The sequence below is a fragment of the Pongo pygmaeus genome, chromosome 10 (genome assembly GCF_028885625.2).
Source record: "Pongo pygmaeus isolate AG05252 chromosome 10, NHGRI_mPonPyg2-v2.0_pri, whole genome shotgun sequence".
In the NCBI taxonomy this organism is placed as follows: Eukaryota; Metazoa; Chordata; class Mammalia; order Primates; family Hominidae; genus Pongo; species Pongo pygmaeus.
In genome coordinates, this window is record NC_072383.2 from 88,894,858 (window position 1) to 88,918,964 (window position 24,107).

A 24,107-nucleotide genomic window follows, 5' to 3' on the forward strand; every position below is an offset into this window, starting at 1 on the left:
ACATCTCAGTGTCTCCAGTTGCTTATGAGATTTCCTCAAAGTGTTATGTCACAAACATTAAGGAATATGTTAGATATATGATTTTCCTCTGAACTATCCTTTAAGCTTAAATACTATTGCTTTTAATACAGTGAGATCACCACCATGGAGACATCACCATCATGAGTTGTGAACAGTATCTACTAAAAGGAAGCAGCCACATCCTCCTTTGTCATTCCAAATCAAGCATGGATCTGGTTTTCTTACCCCTTCATATTCTAACTAACACTAGCCTCAACGTTCAAAAATATTTTACTTAAGGTTCAGAAAAAGTGGATAAGAAAAGAGAAAGAGAACAATCAAAAAAATTCTCCATTGCCATATGGGGCTATGCTCAATACTTCAGCCTCATTCTCAGCATCATCTGCTAGTTAATACTCCACTGAGTCTCTCTTTCACTCCTGTGTACTGGGAAACAGCTCCTTTGCCACTGAGAATTCTCCAAAGATATTAAGTCTTTCATCCTTACACTTAAGGGCCACAAGTCCCTGAGAAGTGAAATATTCTCTCTTTCTCAAGGTGGAAAGCCAACACCACTGTTTAACTTGTGTCTAAGGTAAAACAGCTTCTTAAATTATTTGATAGAGGTATGAATAATCATTACCATACAGGAAAGTCACATTGTGCATGCATGGGGAGGGAAGTTTCATGTTTCTTACATAACATAGTGTCAAGAGCTAAAAGGATATTGTTAATGTTTCAATGGCTCAAAAATGGTGAGCCTATAGGTCCTGTGATTTATTCTTTGAGTTACCTGTTTGTGGTGGCTAATGATTGTCTTAGATCCAGGATCATACATACACTTAGGGCAGGAAGACGCTGGAAATGGAAACCTCTATCTCTTCAAATGGAAGAAAAAACACATGCCCAGAGACCCACAAAGCACATTTATGCTTATGTTCTATTGCTCAAGACAATACACAATGGCCACTCCTAGTTGAGAAGAATAGAAAAGTGCAATCAAGATAAATGAGTGAGCTAGGGTGAGTGCTGAGTTAGATAACAGTGTGTGCAAAACATAACATGTACAGAACATGGCAATTCATTCAAGTCCAGGTCGTGCTCTGCTAAATCCAGTAATCCAGTCTCATTTACTGCCCTTCTGACAAGGCAAGGTGAGTGTATTAGTCCCTTTTCATGCTGCTAATATAAACATAACTGAGACTGGGCTATTTACAAAAGAAAAAGCTTTAAGGGACTTACAGTTCCACGTGGCTGGGGAGGCCTCACGATCATGGTGGAAGGCAAGGAGGAGCAAGTCACATCTTACTTGGATGGCATCAGGCAAAGAGAACTTGTGTAGGAAAACTCCCATTTTAAAAACCATCAGATCTCATGAGACTTATTCCCTATCATGAGAACAGCCCAGGAAAGACCTACCCCATGATTCAATTATATCCCACTGAGTCCCTCCAATAACACGTGGAAATTATGGGAGCTACAAGATGAGATTTAGGTGGGGACACAGAGTGAAACCATATCATTGAACCCCTGGCCCCGCCAAAATCCCATTCCCTTTTCACATTTAAAATGAATCATGCTTTCCCAACAGTCCCCCAAAATCCTAAATCATTTCAGCATTTACTCAAAAGTCCACAGTCAAACATCTCATCTGAGAAAAGGCAAATCCCTTCTGCCTATAATCCTGTAAAATCAGAAGCAAGTTAGTTACTTCCTAGACACAATGGAGGTACAGGCATTGGACAAATGGGGGTACAGTCCATTCCAAATGTGAGAAATTGGCCAAAACAAAGTGGCTAAAGTCCCATGCAAGTTTGAAATCCAGTGGAGCAGTCAAATCTGAAAGCTCCAAAATGATCCCCTTGACTCCATGTCTCACATTCAGGTCATGCTGATGCAAAACGTGGGTTCTCATGGTCTTTAGCAGCTCCACACTTGTGGCTTTTCAGGGTACAGCCTGCTTCCAAGCTGCTTTCATGGGCTGGCATTGAGAGTCTGTGTCTTTTCCAGGTGCATGGTGCAAGCTGTCAGTGGATCTACTATTCTGGGGTCTGGAGGATGGAGGCCCTCTTCTCACAGCTCTACTAAGCAGTGCCCCAGTAGGGATTCTGTGTAGGGGCTCCAACCCCACATTTCCCTTCCACACTGCCCTTGTAGAGATTCTCTATGAGGGCCCCACCCCTGCAGCAAACTTCTGCCTTGGCATCCAGTCATTGCCATACATCCTCTGAAATCTAGGCAGAGGTTCCTGAACCCCAGTTCTCAACTTCTGTGCAATCACAAGCTCAATACTATGTGAAAGCTGCCAAGGCTTGTGGCTAGCACCCTCTGAAGCAACAGGTCAAGCTGTGTCTTGGCTCCTTTTAGTCACAGTTGGAGTGGCTGCGACACAGGGCACCAAGTCCCTAGGGTGCACACAGCACAGGGACACTGGGCACAGCACAAAAAAACACTTTTTCCTCCTAGTCCTCCAGGCCTGTGCTGGGAGGGGCTGCCATAAAGACCTCTGACATGCTCTGGAGACGATGTTTCTCCCATTGTCTTGGGGATTAACATTCTGCTCCTCCTTACTTATGCAAATTTCTGCAGCTGGTTTGAATTTCTCCTCAGAAAATGGGATTTTCTTTTCTATCAAATTGCCAGGTGACTAATATTCTGAAAGTTTATGCTCTGTTTCCCTCATAAAACTGAATGCTTTTAACAGTACCCAAGTCACCTCTTGAATGCTTTGCTTCTTAGAAATTTATTCTGCCAGATACCCTAAATCATCTCTGCAAAGTTCAAAGTTCCACAAATCCCTAGAGTGGGGTCAAAATGCAGCTAGCATCTTTGCTGAAACATAATAGGAGTCATCTTTGCTCCAGTTCCAAACAAATCCCTCATCTCCATCTGACTCCATCTCTGCCTGGATTTCATTGTCTATATCATTATCAGCATTTTGTTTGAAGCCATTCAACAATTCTCTAGAGAGTTCCAAACTTTCCAACATTTATTTGTCTTCTTCTGAGCCCTCCAAACTGTTCCAATGTCTGTCTGCCACCCAGTTCAAAAGTCACTTCCACATTTTGGGGTATCTTTCAGTAGCACCCCACTCCTGGTACCAATTTACTGTATTAGTCTGTTTTCACACTGCTGATAAAGACATACCTGAGACTGGGAAGAAAAAGTGGTTTAATTGGACATGCAGTTTCACATGGTTGGGGAGGCCTCAGGATCATGGCTGGAGGCAAAAGGCATTTCTTACATGGGGTCAGCAAGACAAAATGAGGAAGAAGCAAAAGCAGAAACCCCTGATAAACCCATCAGATCTCATGAGACTTTTTCACTATCACGAGAATAGCATGGGAAAGACTGGTCTCCATGATTCCCCATGATTCAATTACCTCCTTCTGGGTCCCTCCCTCAACATGTGGGAATTCTGGGAGATTCAATTCAAGTTGAGATTTGGGTGGGGATGCAGCCAAACCATATCACTGGGCTATTTACAAAATAAAGAGGTTTAATGGACTTACAGTTCCAGGTGGCTGGGGAAAGCTTACAAACATGGCAAGGTGCAGCAAGTCATGCCTTACATGGATGGCAGCAGGCAAGGAGAGAGAGAGCTTGTGCAGGGAAACTCCTTTTTTAAAACCATCAAATCTCATGAGACTTATTCACTATCATGAGAACAGCATAGGATAGACAAACCCCCATGATTCAATTATCCCCCACCTGGTCCCTCCCACAACATGTGGGAATTATGGGAACTACAAGATGAGATTTGTGTGGGGACACTTTGCCAAAACATAGCAGTGGGGATCATGCCTAACATCCTTTCTAAAATCTTTACAGTTTCACCTCATGATATAGCAACTACTAAAACAACAGCTCACACAACTACACACACAACTCTACACATGTAAATGCATACTTTTCAAAGTAAAATATAATATGTAATTTTAAAAAATTTTTTACATAGGAAAATAATCTGCTAAGATACAACTCTAAGTACAAATAGAATTGCTCCTTTTTTAATGTTGCTGAGAATTTATTAGCTTCTTAGGGCCATAAATTCACAGGCACTACCATTTCAAAAGAGTGCTTTGAGCTTTATAATTAAAGCTACATTTTAACAACACAGAAAGCAGTCTTTTCTACAGCTGAATTCATATCTTTTTCTCTGTTGGTACCAAAACTTTTAATATGACCTTAGCATGCTTCTTTATTGTTTTTTCTGTTTCTTCCTGTCACAGTTTTAAAGACTGATAATAAATTCCAAGAAGTAAACCAAGTTCTATTGTAAAATAAAATTCAAATTTAGATGCATTTTTAGGCTAAACCAGTAGACTTCAAAAAATTAGGGTCCTGTAGTATACCCTTAATCCAAGCTTCACAAACCTCCATGGGGTCCAACTTTACTTTCCAAGGTTGAGGAAGATTTCAGATTTTAAGAAGCACAGTATGATAAGGTGCTTCCAAGATGATAGTACTGAGTATGAGTGGAATTTGCAGATCAACCTTCTCCTGAGGAGAAGATGGGAAAGAAAAGCATATCTTGGGGTATATGCTCTGATAAAACAAACAAACATTTGAAGACGTGGGAATAAGTGAGAGAGGAGAAGTGAAGACGGAGATAGGACTTCGGTTTTGCTGTTGAGGAGAGCAGTTTCTTTCACTTAGGAAAATGAAATGTACAGTCACCTAGGGTTGTGCACAGAATTGAGGCTAAGAAGCCCCCAAACATACAGCTACAGCCAGTGTCTATGATGATGTAAGCCCCAGGTCTGAAAATATGGCATTGTGTTGAACAGCAATGAGTGATTAAAAATTGCTGAACCAAGTGCAAGGCTTCTGTTTAGTGGCATTTATGGAATGCAATGGGAAGGTTTGAAAGTAGCAGATAGTAACTGGGGCATAAATAAAGGAGAGTATGACAGAAATCAAAACATAGGCTGAAGCATTCCTTATACCCATGAAGTATTTGTGTGGTTGATGATACAGCATGTACACCATATAAGGAAGATGAATTTAAAAGCAGTGGAGGTCAAACCAGGATGGAATCATGGTACTAATAAGGGTTCATCATGATGTTGATTATCTGCAAAGTTAATACTTCTACCTGCTTATTCATGTCTATGCTAATTATAGGAAAACATCCTATATGAATCCACATAATTAATACTCATATGGCAATTCACATTTATTTGCACCTGTTGGAGCATTCTGTTTTAAAGAAGCCTTAGGAGGAAATTATCTTTACAAGTTCAGCAATGAGAGAAGTTTTCAAGCAGCAAGAGGTCCTTATGTTGAACTTTATCACATCAGAATATTTAGGGGAAAAGGTATCAGGTTAGAAAAAAATGTCTAGTATTTCCACGTTGCTCTACCTGCTTTATTCTAGCCACACTGGCAGCTGATTACATGATGCCCACCTAGACTGAGTGTGGGTCTGCCTCTCCCAGTCCACTGACTCAAATGTTAATCTCTTTTGGCAACATCCTCACAGACACACCCAGAAATAATACTTTCCACCCTTCAATCCAATCAAGCTGACACACAATATTAATAATCACATACTTTCATAATACTCAAAATAGATAAAAAATACCGTGTATAACTAAGAATCAGAAAAATATAAAAGATGATTGAATTTAATTATTATTACATATATTTTGGTATTGAATGGTTGAGCCAGTGATGTTTGATTTATGGACACATAATTGGTTAATTATTGTATTCTTACTCTATAGCTTTTTTCACCATTATTATGACAAAATCGGTAATTACATTCTTATTATCAAGAACATTATTGTGTTCTATTGATAATAATGTCAAGTGAAACAACTTTTTTAGAAATATTAATAGTTGTTTGATAATTTTTTACTAGTTTTAATGTAGAGAAACTTTGGACTGCAAAAGCCTCGTAAACTAAAATTATGAATAAATTTATTAATGAAAACTCATAAATCGATTTTATCTGTTGTTTTTAAACATTTGAAATGGGGTTAGATAAAATAAGTAATTTTATCAGAGCATGTATTACAAAAATGTTAAATTTATTATATAAACTACTATCACTTATATAACAATTTTACTACCTTGTACAGCAAGATGTACATATAAAAACCAATGTAAACTATAAGTATTATGCTTCCTAAATGTTTCATTGGGAACTACCTATATTCCATTTTAAGAGTAATATAAATTATTCAATATTTAAAATATTCCTCAGACGCCATATGCAACTACTGAGAATATTACATTAATTCTTGAGTACATCTACAACTATTTAGAAGAAAAAGAAGCACTAATAACCAGCAAGCCTATAAAATTATACTTAATTTTATGTAAAAATGTATTGCATTTATGCTTTCTGAAGGGAAGAATTTCATGACTTAACTTGACCTTTTCTGCCTAATAATTTTCATCACTCAAATTTTTCTTACATTTCAAAGCAATGTTTATCTCCAGTGAAGAGAGCAATGCAACCTACATACCTTTACAGAACTGGAGTGCAATTGCCTTTTTCCCAAGGACATAGAAAAAAAGATACGGAGAAGCAAATTTTTTTGTCCTGAACCATATAGTTATGGAAATGTAACTTGAGGATTATGGATTGCACAGTGTCAGTACTGAGTGCTGGAACCTGTGTGTCATCGAAAGATCTAAGATTTTGTTCTATTTGTAATGAATAAGTTAGCCTTCCACAGTTGCTGCTGAAAACATGAGACACCTGGGTCAGAGACAAAAGATTATATTATTCATGGCAGAGCAAGCAGAATGAGCTCCTGTCTTAGTCAGTTCAGGCTCCTGTTACAAAATAACATAGACTGGCTTATGAATAACAGAAATTAATTTCTCATAGTTATGGAGGATGGAAGACCAAGATGAAAGTGCTAGCAGATTTGGTGTCTGGGGAAGTCTTGATTCTTGGTTCACAGATGGAACCTTCTCACTATGTCTTCACATGGTGAGAGGAGATTGGGGTTTCTCTTGGAACTCTTTTATAGGGGAACTAATCCCAGATCACCATGATCTAATGACCTCCCCCACCCCCCACCCTTATGATCTAATCACTTCTCAAAGCCCCTACCTCCTAAAACAATCACCTTGGGGGTTAGAATTGTAACATATGAATTTGTGGAAGACATAAACCTTCAGACCTAGCATCTTTGGTATTCCCTCATTCCATGAGGGTGATAAGGATCAGCTCAGGTGAATGCTGTGCACACAGTGGATCACAGCTAAAGAATCTCAATTTTAAGAAACTCCCATTCTTATAAGAGGGATGCTACCAACCTGCCTAACATTTTCCCTGTAGGGGAAAATTATCTCTATTATTTCTTTTACAATGATTTTTTTTGACTTTTTTTTTACTATTATTTTTTTACTATTACCTTTATTGCCCTGATCGGGAAACAAATATCCAGGGGGAGTCATTATCTATTTTTTGAATATATATTTTCATCTATTATTTTAAACTCAGGGAGTATATGTGTAGGTTTGTTACATGAGTACATTGCATGGTGCTGAGGTTAAGGGTACAACTGATCTCATCACCCAGGTAGTGAGCATAGTAGTCAACATTTTTTCAACCCTTGCCCCCCTCTTCCTCCATCACTCCTCTAGCAGTCCCCAGTGTCGATTGTTGCCATCTTTATGTTTATAAGTCTTCATTGTTTAGCTCCCACTTACAAGTGAGAATATGTGGTTTTTGGTTTTCTGTTCTTGCTTTAATTCACTTAGGATAATGGTCTCCAGCTGCATCCATGTTGCTGCAAAAGACATGATTTCATTAATTTTATGGCTGCATAGTATTCCATGATGCATATGAACCACATTCTTTTTATCCAATCCACTGTTGATGGGTAGTTAGGTTGATTCCATGTCTTTGCTATTATGAATAGTGCTGTGATGACTACATGACTGCATGTGTCTTTTTACTAGAACAATTTATTTTCTTTTGTATCTATACCCAATAATGGGATTACTGGGTAGAATGGTAAGTTCTATTTTAAGTTGTTTGAGGAAATCTCCAGTTTTCCACAGTGCAGAAATAATTTGCATTCCCACCAACAATGTATAAGCATTCCCTTTTCTCCTCAGCCTCACCAGCATCTATTATTTTGTGATGTTTTAGTAATGGCCATTCTGACTGATGTAAGATGGTATCTCTTTGTGGTTTTGATTTGCATTTCTCTGATGGTTAGTGATAGCATTTTTTTCATACGTTTGTTGGTTACATGTGTGTGTTTTATTGAGAGGTATCTGTTCATGTCTTTTACCCATTTTTTAATTGTTTTTTGTTTGTTTGTTTTTTGCTTGTTGACTTGTTTAGGTTTCTTATATATTCTGAATGTTAATGTTTTGTCAGATGCGTGGTTTGTGAAAATTTTCTCCCATTCTGTAGGTTGTCTGTTTACCGTGTTGATAATTTCATTTGCTGTGTAGAAGCTCTTTAATTTAATTAGCTCCCACTTGTCAATTTTTGTTTTTGTTGTAATTGCTTCTGACCATCTCTATCTGTTCACTATAAAAACATCCTTGAAAAAGTAGTCTAGAAAAAAAAACAACTGTAATGCCTCTTTTAATAACATGCAGCAATGTAAGAGACCATGGAGAATTCCCGCCCAACATGTAATTTTAAATAAATTATTTCATATGTGTTTATGGCATTCAGGGTATTATAAGGTACAGGAAATAATGCAAAGGCATCTCTTGCCTGGATTAATGGGTACAGCTGACAGCAGTGAATAAAATAAGTTTATTTCACAGAACTTATATTCTAGTGGATAAGACGAGCATTAAAAACAATCAAATACACGTTATAAAATCAGTAATAAATAAAGAGTGGGCAATAGACTGGACGAAGATAGGAAATAGCTATGTTAGGAGAAGCGAGCAGAAAAATTCTCTCTGAGTATGAGGCCTTGGAATAAAAACCTAAATAATTACAGAGAGGACTATGTAAATATCTGAAACAAAATTATTCCATGAAGAAATAATGTATACAAAGTTTGAAGGCAAGGGTCTACTTGTCATGCTGAAGGACTAGTAATGAGACCAATTTGGCCAAGAGGAATGGGGTAAAGGAGAGAAAGAAGAAGAAAGGAGGCAAGAGAGGTATACGGGGGCAGCTTTCTTAGGGTCTTACACACCACAGAATTTTTTTTATTGTTATTTACGTCTGAGTGAAATGGGAAAACCTTGGAAAGTTTTGAGTGACATGATGTGACTCATAATTTTGGATACTGCCTCCCACTGCTTTCTGCAGTCTGAAAGGTGGGAAGATACAGTTGAAAAAAGGTAGATCAGTTTAGGCAGATTGCCATAGTGAGAGCTTTGTCAGACAGTTAGAATAGTAAAGATTTTGGACATACTTTAAAGTTGTAGCCATAAACATTTATTAGTGGATTGAATGAGGAATATGAGCAAGAGAAAGAGGCAAGGATGAGTCCAGGGATTTTGAAAGTAGCAACTAGAAGAATAAATTGGGGCTCTGAGAAGAAATTATTTTTGAAGAAAAATCAAAATTCCAAATTTTTGACATGTGAAGCTTAAACTATTTTTTTCTTATCCAAGGAAAGACTTTGCTAAGGAGCTAGTGAGCAGCAAGAACTCCTACCCCTTTCAAACAAGGAAGTTGAGAATGTATACAAATTGTCATTTAGAAGGTAATAATATAGTTACCTATTAACAAAAATTAGAATGCATTTAAAGAATCCCAGGTTTGGAATTGATAATCCCAAATAATTTATAAAATATGTCTTTGAGGGACAGGCACAGTGGCTCTCACCTGTAATCCCAGCACTTTAGGAGGCCAAGGTGGGCGGATCATGTCAAGAGATGGAAATCATCCTGGCCAACATGGTGAAACTCCGTCTCTACTAAAAATACAAAAATTAGCTGGGCATGGTGGCATGTGCCTGCAGTCCCAGCTGCTCAGGAGGCTAAGACAGGAGAATCGCTTGAACCCGGGAGGCAGAGGTTACAGTGAGCTGAGATTGTGCCACTGCACTTCCGCCTGGGGACAGAGTGAGACTCTGTTTCAAAAATAAATAAATAAATAAATAAATAAATAAAATAGATCTTTGAAATAAGTACACATTGAGGGTATATTAATTTCAAGTGTTATGAGAGTTGAGAAATCCATAGATTAATTGCAGATACTTATGATTTCATTCAAATATAGGTGCAAATAAACTGAGAGCAAGAACTACTAAAAGAATTTGAGCTACTTTTCTTCTGTGAGGAATCAAAGCATTATATTTTCTCTAAATCTTTGGAAAAGACCTTGAAACTAATTGCTCTCAGCTGCTTTTAAGTTAAAAGTAATAGAACTTCACTTTTTTTCCCTGCTGTCTTTAAAACACTAGCATCTGATTGTAAAGTCCTTATTGATGATTTTATGGTAAAAGAGAAATAAAGTCTATATGAAATAAAAACTCATTAAGAATTTGCCACAAAGTTTGAGCTAAACATTAAACCCAGCGTATCAAGAGAGTAAACATTTACCAGTGTCTCAAAAGATGAGCGAAGATGCAAACTTTATAGACTGCCAATAGTTTATTATTTTGACCTTAATAATTCATTCATCAAAATTTACTTCCTAAGTATAGGGAATATGACTGTGATCAACAAAGAGTCTACCTACTTTTCAAATATCCCATGGGGTCATAACTAAGTAAATAGAGAATCGAAATTCATGGGGATTAAGTGTTAAACATGGGGTAAACAGAGGCTTAACACTTAATCCAGTCTTGTTTATCAGGAAAGTGTTCCCAGAGAAATGACATGTGAACTGATCCTTAAATAATGCAGTCATTAGCCTAGTAAAGAGGGGAGCAAGACACATCATGCAGGTAGTGGTCAGGGCTAGAAGGACTTTGCTTCAAGTATTTCTATGGTTTACTCCTTCTCATCATTTAAGTCTAAGCCTTCAGGGAGGGTTTTCTGACAACTGTATCCAGATTTGTCCTTTTCAATCTCATTCTACTTTTTTCTCCAACTTAGTACCCTGTCTTATTTATTAATATTTTAGAGCACTTATACTTCTCTGAAACTAGCTTATTATTTTTAATTTACCCACCTTTTACTCAACTGGAGTATAAGCTAGTGCCAGTCTTTTTATAATCATTGTGTCTATTGCTTCAAACAAGTCAGACATGTAGTTGGTACTCTTTGAATATTTATCAATATATTGAACACATAAAAGACCAAAAAGACCAAAGGTACAAATAGTTTAGATCTCTTGGAGAAATCCAAGCTGTTTTACTAGAATGCCACATGAGAAAAATGAACCATCCATTTTTTCTCTTTTGAAAAATATTGTTGGTTACAACGGGGACTAGGAAGAATGAGGCTGGATCAGTGACCACTGATCATAAAGGAAAACAAGAGAAGAGCACATTCTATTGAAAGTGAGATTCTTAGATTTGGAAAACTAGCAATTGGTTTATAATATAATCAATATGACTTACAATTCTCCATAATCTGAACTTACCCTGTGATTTTACAACTATTCCTTTGTAAGTCTATTGCTTCTTCCACTCCATTCCAATTTACACCTCTCAATATCTTTCATTTTGAAATTCAAACAATCTAAAGCCTGTTGCAAAGCCATTTCTACTACAGTGTCTTCCTATAACTCTCCCTAAGGCAAAAAAAAAAAAAAAAAAAAAAAAAAACTCCCCGTTTTCATTTGTTTTGTAGCCAATGCGACATATGGCAACATTGACTTGGATGATACTTGTTTCATGTAATAATTTATCTCCCAGCATAGGCCAGAAATTTTACTTTTGCATATTTGTACCATTGGAATCCCTTTTCAGTGTACAAATATTTGATAAACATTTATCAGTTTGGATTAGAAGACAACTGCTATGCAGTTCCAGTATTCTCTAGAAGTTTACTAGTGAAAAGTAAGCCAGAACAAATGTCATGATTCCAGTAACATGAGTATCCAAGAGCTAAATCATTTCAGTGATGTTGGAAAGTGAAAATCACTAGAGAAAATCTATAATTTGTAATACTAGCAAATCATAGAATTTGGGAGGGAAGGCTCATTGAAGTCAGTTTGTCCAATACCCTCCCTCTTTTTATAGATGTGGAAACTAAAGTCACAATAAACCAAGAGTCCAAGGCTTCCAACCTCTGGTTCAGTGGCCTTTCCATCCTTTACTAAATTCCATGATTAAATGACCCCTAAAGCCAAAGATTTTAAATTAATGATTTAATAGTTTGATCCAGATAAAATTTTTTTAGATTGTTTTTATACTCCCTAACTTGAATGAATTAAAATCATTACCTTCAGATGGCTTAGTTAAGTTTTTCAATCAAATAACTTTCTTTTTATTTTGGCATACTCGTGACCTACAAAATTTGCTGGGGTATTATGGCATGGATTTCAGGATATTCCATAAATAAATAAAAATTTAACAATGTTTATTCTTATTTATATTTTTAAACTATTCTGTTTTGTTAAATTTAAAGGTGATTAAAAAACAAAAGGAGCATTGCAAAATAGCTTGAAAGATCCAAAAAAATCTATCATTAATTAAGTTAAAAATATCATGCATTTGCCAGCATCTCATTATCATTTAATGAAAAATAGAACAAGCTCTGCTTTAAGATTAAAGGGTTTTCAAAAATCAGATATGTATTTTTGGTACCTTAAAAATATAAAATATTGGTCCTAATTTAAATCTTGCCACTATAATCTTTAAATATTAGTAGGTCTTAAGTGCAGTTATGCTCTTTGGACCACAAAATCTGCCTATATTTTAGAAAAGATTAATTTAACAACAAGGCCTTAATCTAATGCAATTCAGAGTAATAGGTCTTTTGGACAAATATAATATGCAACCAATTAGTTCAACATTACATATACATTTCCCTTTTAATTCTGTCATTTTTTAGACATGTTTTAGTAATCTCTATTCAAAGACAGAATTTATAAAGCTGAAACTATTGGATAAAAAATAAATATGCTAAAGACAATTTTTTCTACGGACATCTTTAGTAAGCGTTGATAGCAGAAGCAATTAAACAAAAGAGGGAGAATATGAAGAAAACCTGTTCTTTCTAGCAGAAGATAAAAACAAGCCTAGGAAAAATGATACTAAAATGACGGTATGACCACTAAAGATATTTGTTTCTCAAACAAAAATCTCACAATTTTTTACTCTAAGAAACAGAATTTACATGGCTTTTTGTCTCTTCTGAAAGAGTGACTTAGGAATATCTCCTCCAATTTCAGTCATACATAAATCCCAAATGTGTTCATATCCTAAGCTGCAATTAATAAAGTGGAACAGACATTTCACAAAAGAAAAATACATATTTAAGGTTTAATATTTTTCTTTCATTTATTAATTCATAGGCCTGCTGGTGTGTCTCCACTGTTTCACTATGTTTACAAATATCCTGATTCCTATGGTAGTTTTTATTCAAACTCAAGAAAGATTTAAACCTAAAAATCAGGGTAATATTAGTCACTTGACAATTGTGGTCAGTTTATATTCTACTAACATATTTAGTTGAATATGTCAAAAGTAAAAATAAGAATTTATTTATTTTTTGAATATTTACTTTCTCAATAGCAATGTAAAACAATTATCCTTTTTATATAAGCTGTTTTCCCCCTAGAAATCCATGAGCCAAAATAGGTGTTGAATTACAAATAAAGTGTATCAATTAAGTGATATTACAAAATTTAAGTATTTCTCCCCAAATTAGCTTTATATGCTCATCCAAGCATAACTGCTATATCTTCAAGTCTCCTAGCATTCTAAAACCATCTTTCTTTTTTTATTTATGTAAAATAACTTCTTAATTCTTCCACTTCAAATTATAGGAAGCCCGACATCCTTCTCAATATTTCTATGGATGCTGGGGAAATACTTGTATGTTCTTGTAGGTTAACCATTGTGTTGCTCCTTAGTTCTTAATTGTCTCAGGCTGTCTTGTGATGGGTTCTGTGTGGGGCTCCAGCTACTTTGGTCCTCTCTCTCTCTTTTTTACTCAGTAGCTTTGTTGTGACATAATTGACATAAAATTCTTCATAGGTAATTCTCACATACAACAAACTCTACGGTAATATAACTCTCAAATAAAACAAACTTGGCTTAATTCATTTATTCCCATCTCCTGGTTCTCTTGGAAAAAAAAACATGAGAGAAAGCTCTTTTCTCTCCTGCAGGTGGCAATTTGTGGGGGGTATAACAGTTATGAAGTGTGGAATAAGTTGAAGTTAAATTTAAGATGCTAATCTTCATAGCTACCTGTGGGCATTTCTGCTATAGAAAAATCCAGTATCAGCCTTCTCATTACTGTGGTTCTGGTTTGCAGACTGTATTAGTTTGTTCTCATGCTGCTATGAGGAAATACTGAGATTGGGTAACTTATAAAGAAAGGAGGTTTAATTGACTCAGTTCTACATAGCTAGGGAAGCCTCAGGAACCTTATAAGCATGGTGGAAGGCACCTTTTCATAGAATGGCAGGAGAGAGAATTAGTGCCGAGTAAAAGGAGAAGCCCCTTATAAAACCATCAGATTTTGTGAGAACTTACTCACTATCATGAGAACAGCATGAGGCAAAGCTCCCCGATGATTCAATTATCTCCACCTGGTACCACCCTTAACACATGAGGAGTATGACAATTCAAGGTGAGATTTGGGTGGGGATACAGAGCCAAACCATTTTATTCCACCCCAGGCCCCTCCCAAATCTCTTGTCCTCACATTTCAAAACAAATTATGCCCTTCCAATAGCCCCCAAAGTCTTAACTCATTCCAGCATTAACCCAAAAGTCCAAGTCCAAAGTGTCAACTGAGACAAGTCAAGTCCCTTCCACCTATGAGCCTGTAAAATCAAAAGCAAGTTAGTTACTTCCTAGATTCAATGGGCATTCAGGAATTGGGTAAATACATCCATTCCAAATGGGACAAATTGGCCAAAACAAAGAGGCTATAGGCCCCAGGCAAGTTCAAAATACAATAAGGCAGTCAATAAACCTTAAAGTTTCAAAATGATCTCCTTTGACCCCATGTCTCACCTCCAGGGCATGCTGATGCAAAATGTGGGCTCCCACAGCCTTGGTCAGCTCTACTCCTGTGGGTTTGCAGTGTAGAGACCCCCTCATAAGTGCTTTATGAGCTGACATTGGGTGTCTGTGGCTTTTCCAGGCATACAGTGCAAGCTGTTGGTGGATCTACCATTCTGGGGTCTAGAGGATGGTGGCCCTCTTCTTACTGCTTCACTAGGCAGTGCCCCCATTGGGACTCTGTGTGGGAGCTATGACATCACATTTCTCTTTTACATTGCCCTAGCAGGGGTTCTCTATGAGGGCTCCACCCCTGCAGCAAACTTCTGCCTAGACATTCAGGCATTTTCATATATACTTTGAAATGTAGGTGAAGGTTTCCCAAACTCAATTCTCAACTTCTCTGCAACCACAGGCCCAATACTATGTGTAAGCCACCAAGGCTTGGGACTTGCACCTTGTGAAGCAATGGCCCAAGCTGTACCTCAGCACCTTTTAGCAATGACTGAAGTTGAAGCAGCTGGGACACAGAACACCATGTCCCTATGCTGCATGGCAGAGGGGGACCCTGGGCCTGGCCAACTGAACCATTTTTTTCCTCCTAGGTCTCTGATCCTGTAATGTGAGGGGCTGCTGTGAACATCTCTGACATGCGCCGGAGACATTTTCCCCATTGTCTTAGGGATTAACATTTCGCTCCTCATTACTTATGCAAATTTCTCCAGCTGGCTGTAATGTTTCCCCAGAAAGTGGGTTTTTCTCTTCTATTGCATTCTTAGGCTGCAAGTTTTTCAAACTTTTATGCTCTGCTTCCTCTTGAATGCTTTGCCTCTTAGAAATTTCTTCTGCCACATACACTAAATCATCTATCTCAAGTTCAAAGTTCCATAGATTTCTAGGGCAAGGGAAAAATGCCAACAGTCTCTTTGCTAAAGTATAGCAAGTGTAACTTTTATTCGAATTTTCAACAAGTTTCTCATCTCCATCTGAGACCACCTCAGCCTGGACTTCATTGTTCATTATCACTATTAGCATTTTGGTCAAAGCTATTCAATAAATCTCTAGGAAGTTCCAAACTTTCCCACACCTTCCTGTCTTCTTCTGAGCCCTCCAAAATGTTCCAACCTCTGCCTGTTACCCAGTTTCAAAGTCTCTTCCACATTTTTGCTTATCTTTATAGCATCACGCTCCTCCTTGTACCAATTTACTGTATTAGTATGTTCTCATACTGCTATGAAGAAATACTTGAGACTTGATAATTTATAAAGAAAATTTGTTTAATTGACTCATAGTTCCACATGGCTGAGGAGGCCTCAGGAAACTCACAATCTTGGGGAAGGCAGTTCCACCAGGAAGGAGGGTGGCAAGGTTGCAAGAGAGAGAATGAGTGCTGACTGAAGGGGAAAGCCCCTTATAAAACCCATCAGATCTTGTTAGAACTCAGTATCATGAGAACAGCATAGGGAAGCTGCTCCCATGATCCAGTTATCTCCATCTGATCCTGCCCTTGAAATTTAGGGATTATTACAATTCAAGGTGAGATTTAGATTGGGACACAGAGCCAAACCATATCACAACCCTATTGATGCATGTGACTTCTATGAGTCTCAGTTTAAGAAACACCAGAAACATTGACAGTAACATGGATGTTTGTTTATGATTTCATGTTTGTGAATTGAATTCCAAGGCAGAGTATAAGATCAAATGCTTTATAAGAAAGAAAGCAAAATATTTGTTCTTCCCCTTCTACAGGTTTGGTACTGTTTTTTCACCTTTTAGTAATACAAGTAAGGTTTAATTGTGTTGTGTGGAATTCTTGTACCAATTCACTGGAAAGTATTGCATGAAGCCAGAATTTCCCCTTAACATTTGGTAAATATAATTTTGAGTTGAGTGTTGTGTTTCTGTTTCTCAAAGAGTGATTCAAAGTTTACCTGCATTAGAAATTCAGAAGAGTTTTTGAGATAGATCTCTATGAGCCAACACAGATGTAAGGGACTAGGACTTTTGTGGATTTTGCATTTTATTTGACTAAACTCCATAGATAATTCTCATATACAACACACTTGGCTTAGTTTATCCTTACTCTTGTTAAATAATCACAAATTTTAAAGTTATGGCCTTAATTTCAAATACATGACCTTATTCACTTTCTTTTAATTTCTATATACAATGATCTCACTGCCAATATTTCTATACAGTCTATATTTCTGAGTTCCTTCTTCAATAAAGTTATGTTTAATTTAAAAGTAAAATCATTATAATGATTTTCCCATCATTTTTAACATTTAAAGCATACTCATATCTGGTATTTAACCTGTTGACTATATAAATATTTTCCATGTTATTTTTTCCTTAATTTGATTTTAGTATTATTCAAATGATTTTGTTAATTTATAAAGAATTTATTTATTGAATATTTCCTCTATTTTTATGTTCTCCTATTTTAAGGCAACTTAAAAGAATTTTATATGTTGTTAACTTAAAAGAATCTTTTAATGAAAATGTTATTTATTCATTTTATTGCTGAGGGCGTTTGTTTGTTCCCAGCTTTAAATCTTCATAGTGTTGGTATGAATATACTAGTATATGTTAATTAGTGAATATATGTATAAATTTATGATATATATATGTATATTCTTCTGGGTGAAATTATAAGGCCATAGAGTATGCATATAGCTGGATGTAGTAAAAACTACCAGTTTTTAAAAGTGGAAATTATAGGAATTACAACTGCTGTAATTCATTAACAATACTTTTCATGTTAATCCTTCTGTAGGTGTAAAGTAGAATTTTTCAAATTTTTTATTTTAATTTTTCTAGGTGCATAGTAAGTGTATGTATTTACAGATTATATGAAATATTTTTTACAGGCAGACAATGAGTAATAATTACATCAGGATAAATGGGGCATCCAACACCTCAAGCACTTATCATTTGTGTTACAAACAATGGGATTATACTCTTTTGGTTTTTTTTTAAATGTACAATGAAATTATTTTTGACTATAGTCACCCAGCTGTGCTAGCAAATACTAGGTCTTGTTCATTCATAACTATTTTTTCATACCCATTAGCCCTTCCTACTCCATTTCTACACCTCCTCCTACCCTTCCCAGCCTCTGCTTACCATCCTTCTACCCTCTATCTCCATAATTTAATTGCTTTAATTTTTAGCTCATATAAATATGTGAGGACATGTGAAGGACAGCTCACTGTGCCTCCCAGCCTTAAGCGATCCCATCATCTCAGCCTATCGAGTAGCTGGGAATACAGACACACACCACTACACCCAGCTAATTTTTGTATTTTTTGTAGCAAACAGGTTTCACTATGTTGTCCAGTCTGGTCTCAAACTCTTGGGCTTACGTGATCCACTCACCTTGGCCTCCCAATGTGCTGGTATTACAGGTGTGAGCCACTGCACACAGTCATCTCATTCTTGTTTATGGCTGAATAGAATTCTGCTGTGTATAAGTCCCACATTTTCTTTATCTGTTCATCTGTTGATCAACACTTAGTTTGCTTCCAAATCTTGGCTATTGTGAATAAACATGGAAGAGCAGATATCTCTTCGATATACTATTTCTTTTTATTTTGGGTATATACCTAGGAATGAAATTGCTGGATTATAGGGTAGCTCTATTTTCAGTTTTTTAAGAAACTTCCACACTGTTCTCCATAGTGGTTGTACTAATTTACATTCCCACAAACAGTATATGAGGGTTCCTTCCCTTTTCTCCACATCCCTGCCAGTATTTGTTATTGCCTGTCTTTTGGATAACAGCCATTCTAACTGGGGTGAGATGATATCTCATCATAGATTTAATTAGCATTTATCTGATGATTAATGGTGTTGAGCACATGTTTATCTGCCTGTTTGCCTTTTGTATACCTTCTTTTGCAAAATGTCTATTCAAATCTTTTGCCCAGTTTTGAATTGAATTATTAGATTTTTTTCCTATGGAGTTGTTTGAGCTCCTTGTATATTCTAGTTATTAATTCTTTGTCAGAGGGGTAGCTTGCAATTATTTTCTCCCATTTTGTGGGCTGTCTCCTCATTTTATTGTTTTTTTATTTGTTTCCTTTGCTGTACAGAAGCTTTTTTTTTTTTGTTTTGTTTTGCTTTTGTTTTGTTTTGTTTTGTTTGTTTTTAGATGGATTCTTACTCTGTTTCCTCTTGCTCTGTTGCCTCTCTTGAGTTGCAGCGGCGGGATCTCAGCTCACTGCAACCTCCACCTCCTGGGTTAGCTGGGATTACAAGCACCCACCACCATGCCTGGCTGTTTTTTGTATTTTTAGTAGAGACTTAGTTTCACTGTCTTGGCCAGGCTAGTCTTGAACTCCTGATCTCATGATCCACCCACCTCAGTCTCCCAAAGTGCTGGGATTACAGGCATGAGCCACTGCACCTGGCTTTTAATCCATTTTTTATTTGATTTTTGTACATAGCCAGAGATAGGGACCTAGTTTTGTTCTTCTGCATATGGATATTCAATTTTCCTACCACTGTTTATTGAAGGAACTCTCCTTTCCCCAATGTATGTTCTTGGTGATTTTTTTAAAAAATGAGTTTACTGCTGATGTATGGATTTGTATTCAGATTTTTAAATTCTGTTCCACTGATATATGTGTCTGTTTTTATGCCAGTACCATGCTGTTTTCGTTACTATAGCTCTGCAGCATAATTTAAAATCAGGTAACGTGATTCCTCCAGTTTTGTTATTTTGCTTAGGATAGATTGGGTTATTCTGAGTATTTTGTGGTTTCATAGAGATTCTATGATAGTTGTTTCTACTTCTGTGGTTAATGTCATTGGTATTTTGACAGGGATTGCATTAAACCTGTATATCTCTTTGGATAGTATGGACATTTTAACTATATTGATTCTTCCAATCCATGAACCTGGAATATTAATCCATTTTTGGTGCCTTCTTGAATTTTTTGCATCAATGTTTTATAGCTTTTATTGTAGAGATATACCACTTCTTTGGTTAATTCCTAGGCACTTTATTTTATTTACAGCTATTGTAAATGAGATTAACTTACTGATTAATTTTTCAGATTGTTTGCTGTTGGCATATAGAAATGCTACTGATTTTTATGTTGATTTTGTATCTTGAAACTTTACTGAATTTGTTCATCAGTTCTAACAGTTTTTATTTGTGAAATCTTCAAGTGTTTTCAAATATAAAATTATATCATCTGGAAACAAAGATAATTTGACTTCTTTCATTCCAATTTGGATGCCTTTTACATTTTCCTCTTGTTTCATTGCTCTAGCTAGGACTTCCAGTGCTATGTTAAATAACAATGATAAAAGTGGCATCTTTGTTGTGTTCCCAACCTTGAAAGAAAGGCTTTCCATTTTTGTTTTCATTCAGTATGTTATTAGCTATGAACATGTCATATGTGGCTTTTTAATATTGAAGTATGTTTTTTCTATCCCCAGTTTTTTGAGGGTTTTGATTATGAAGGGGTTTTGAATTTTACCAAATGCTTTTCCAGCATCAATTGAAATAATCACATGGTTTTTGACCTTCCTTCTGTTGATATGATGAATCACATTGATTGATTTGCATTTGTTGAACCATCTTTGCATCCCTGAGATAAAGGCCACTTGGTCATGATGAATTGTCTTTTTGATATATTGTTGAATTCAGTTTCCTAGTAGTTTGTTGAGGATTTTTGCATCAATATTCATCCATTATATGGGCCTATAGTTTTCTTTATTTATGTGTCTTTGTCTGGTTTTGATATCAGGGTAATAATGGCCTTATAGAATGAGTTTGGAAGTATTTCCTCCTCCTCTATTTTTTGTAATAGTTTGAGTAGGATTGGGATTGGTTTTTCATTAAATGTTTCACACAATTCAACAGTGAAACCACTGGGTTAAGGGCTTTAATTTACTGAGACACTTTTTATTTTTTATGGCTTGAACCTCTTTACTTATTATTCATGTGTTTACGTTTTGGATTTTTTCATGCTTCAATTTTGGTGGGTTGATGTGTCTAGGAATTTATTCATCTCTTCTAGATTTTGCAATTCATTGGCATATATTTTATCATAGTAGCCACTAATGGTCCTTTCAATTCCTGTGGTGTCCGTTGTAATGTCACTTTATATCTGATTTTATTTATTTGGGTCTTCTTTCTTTTTTTCTTAGTCTGGCTAAAGGTTGATATTGTTGTTGTCATTTCAGTTTCATTTATTTCTGCTCTGATTTTTAATATTCCTTTTCCTCAAATAATACCTTGTTTAGTTTGCTCTTGCTTTTTTATTCCCTTAAGATGCACCGTTCAGTGTTTATTTGAAGTTTTTCCTCTTTTTTGATGTAGGTACTTATAGCCATAAAATTCTTTCCTAATACTGCTTTCACTGTATCCCATAGGTTTTGGTATATTGTGTTTCCATTATCATTTGTTTCAAGAAATTTTTAAATTTACTACTTAATTTCTTTATTGACCTACTAGTCACGCAGGAGCATATTGTTTAATTTTTATGTATTTGTATAGTTTCCAAAATTTCTATTGTTGTTGATTTCTAGATTTATTTTGTTGTGGTCAGAGAAGGTGCTTGATATTATTTCAATTTAAAAAACTTTTTAAAACTTATTTTGTGAGCTAACATACGGTCTATCCTGGAGAATAGTCCATGTGCTGAGGAAAAGAATGTATGTTCTGTAGCCATTGAATGAAATGTTCTGTAAATGTCTATTAGGTCCATTTGGTATATAGTACTCATTAAGTCCAATGTTTCTTCAGTGGTTTTTTGTCTAAAAAAGTCTGTCCAATGCTGAGAGTGCAGTGTTGTTCTCCAGGTATTATTGTATTGGGATTTCTCTCTCTTTATTATCAATATTTGCTTTACATGCTTGAGTGCTCCAGTGTTGGGTATATATATTTTTATGATTGTTATATCCTCTTGCTGAATCGACCCCTCCCTCTATCATTATATACTAACCTTTTTTCCTCTTATAGTTTTTGTCTTGAAATCTATTTTGTTTGATATAAGTGCAGCTACTCCTGCTCTTTTTTGGTTTCCATTGGAATAGAATATCATTTTTCATCCCTTTATTTTCAGTCTATGCATCTCCTTATAGGTGAACTGTATTTGCTATAGGCAACAGATCACTGGATCTTGTTTTCTATTTATTCATTCAGCCATGCTATATTTTGATAGGACAGTTTTGTGCATCAACGTTCAGTATTATTAGTGATAACTAAGGACTTACTCCTGCCATTTTATTATTTGTTTTCTCATTGTTTTGTGGTATTCTCCTACTTCTTTCCAGGTTTCCTCTCTTCTTTTTAGTGAAGGTGATTTTCTTTGGTGATATGATTTAATTTCTGGATTTTTATTTTTTGTATATCTATTATTTTTTTTATTTGAAGTTACCTTGAAGTTTGCAAATACTACCTTATAACCCATTATTTTAAGCTAATAACAACATAACACTGTTTGCATAAACAAGCAAACAAGAAAAGGGAAAATGAATAAAAGCTCCACGCCTTAATTCCCCACTTTTTACCTTTCAAAATTTCTACTATTGCACTATGTCTTAAAAAGTTAATGTAGTTATTTTGTTTGATTGGTACACTGTTTAGTTTTTCTGCTTAAGAATTGTTTACACACCACAGTAACAGTGTTATAATACTCTGTGTTTTTCTGTGTATTTACTAGTAGCAGTGAGTGAGTTTTGTACTTTCAGATGTTTTATTATTGTTAATTAATGTCCTTTTCTTTCTGATTAAAGTAATTTCTTTAGCATTTCTTATAGGACGGGTCTGGTGTTGATGAAATCCTCCAGCTTTTGTTTGTCTCAGAAAGCCCTTATTTCTCCTTCATGTTGGAAGGATATTTTAACAAGATATATATACTGTTCTAGGGTAATTTTTTTTTCTTCAACACTTTAAATATGTCATGCCATTCTCCTGGTTTATAAGGTTTCCACTGAAAAGTCTGCTGCCAAACATACTGAAGATCCATTGTATGTTATTTGTTTCTTTTCTCTTGCTGGTTTTAGGATCCTTTCTTTATCCTTAACACCTTTGGGAATGTGATTACTAAAGGTCTTGAGGTAGCCTTCTTTGCATTAAACATGCTTGGTATTGTATAACCTTCTTGTACTTAGATATTGATATCTTTCTCTTGCTTTGGGAAGTCCCCTGTTAGTATCTCTTTGAGTAGATTTTCTACTTCTATCTCTTTCTCTACCTCCTCTTTAAGGCCAATAATTCTGAGATTTGCCTTTTTGAAGGTATTTTTAGATCTTCTAGGTGTACTTCATTCTTTTTTATTCATTTCTTCTTTCATCTCCTCTGACTGTGCCTTTTTAAATAGCCTTTCTTCAAGCTCACTAATTCTTTCTTTTGCTTAATTCTGACAATTGCATTTTTCAACTTCATAATTTCTGCATAACTTTTTAAAATTATTTCAATCTCCTTATAAGTTTATCTGAAAGAATTCTGAATTCTTTTATGTTATCTTGACTTTTTTTTAGTTTCCTCCAAAAAGCTGTATTGAATTCTCTGTCTGAAAATTTACATCTCTGTTTCTCAAGTATTGGTCCCTGGTATCTCATTTAGTTAATTTGGTGAGGTCATGTTTTCCTGTATGTTCACGATCCCTTTGGATGTTCGTCTGTGTCTGCATATTGAAGAGTTAAGTCTTTAATGTAGTCTTTGTAGTCTGGGCTTGTTTGTACTTGTCCTTCTTGGGAAGGCTTTCCAGGTATTCAAAAAACTTAGGTGTTGTGATCTAAGCCGTATGTACATTAGGAGCCACACCAAGCACAGTAACACTGTGGTTTGTGCAGACTCATAGAAATGCCACCTTGGGTGTCCTGGATAAGTTACAGAAGAATTGTCTGGATTATCAGGCAGAGGTTCTTGTTGTCTTCCTTTACTTTATCCCTAACAAATGGAGTCTCTCTCTTTGTTCTGAGCCACCTAGAGCCATAGGCACCCCTGTGGCTACTACCACTGGGATTGTGCTGGATCAGACCTGAAGCTAGCACAGCACTGAGTCTTTCCTAAGGCTCACTGTAACCACTACCTGGCTACCTATGTTTGCTCAAGACCCT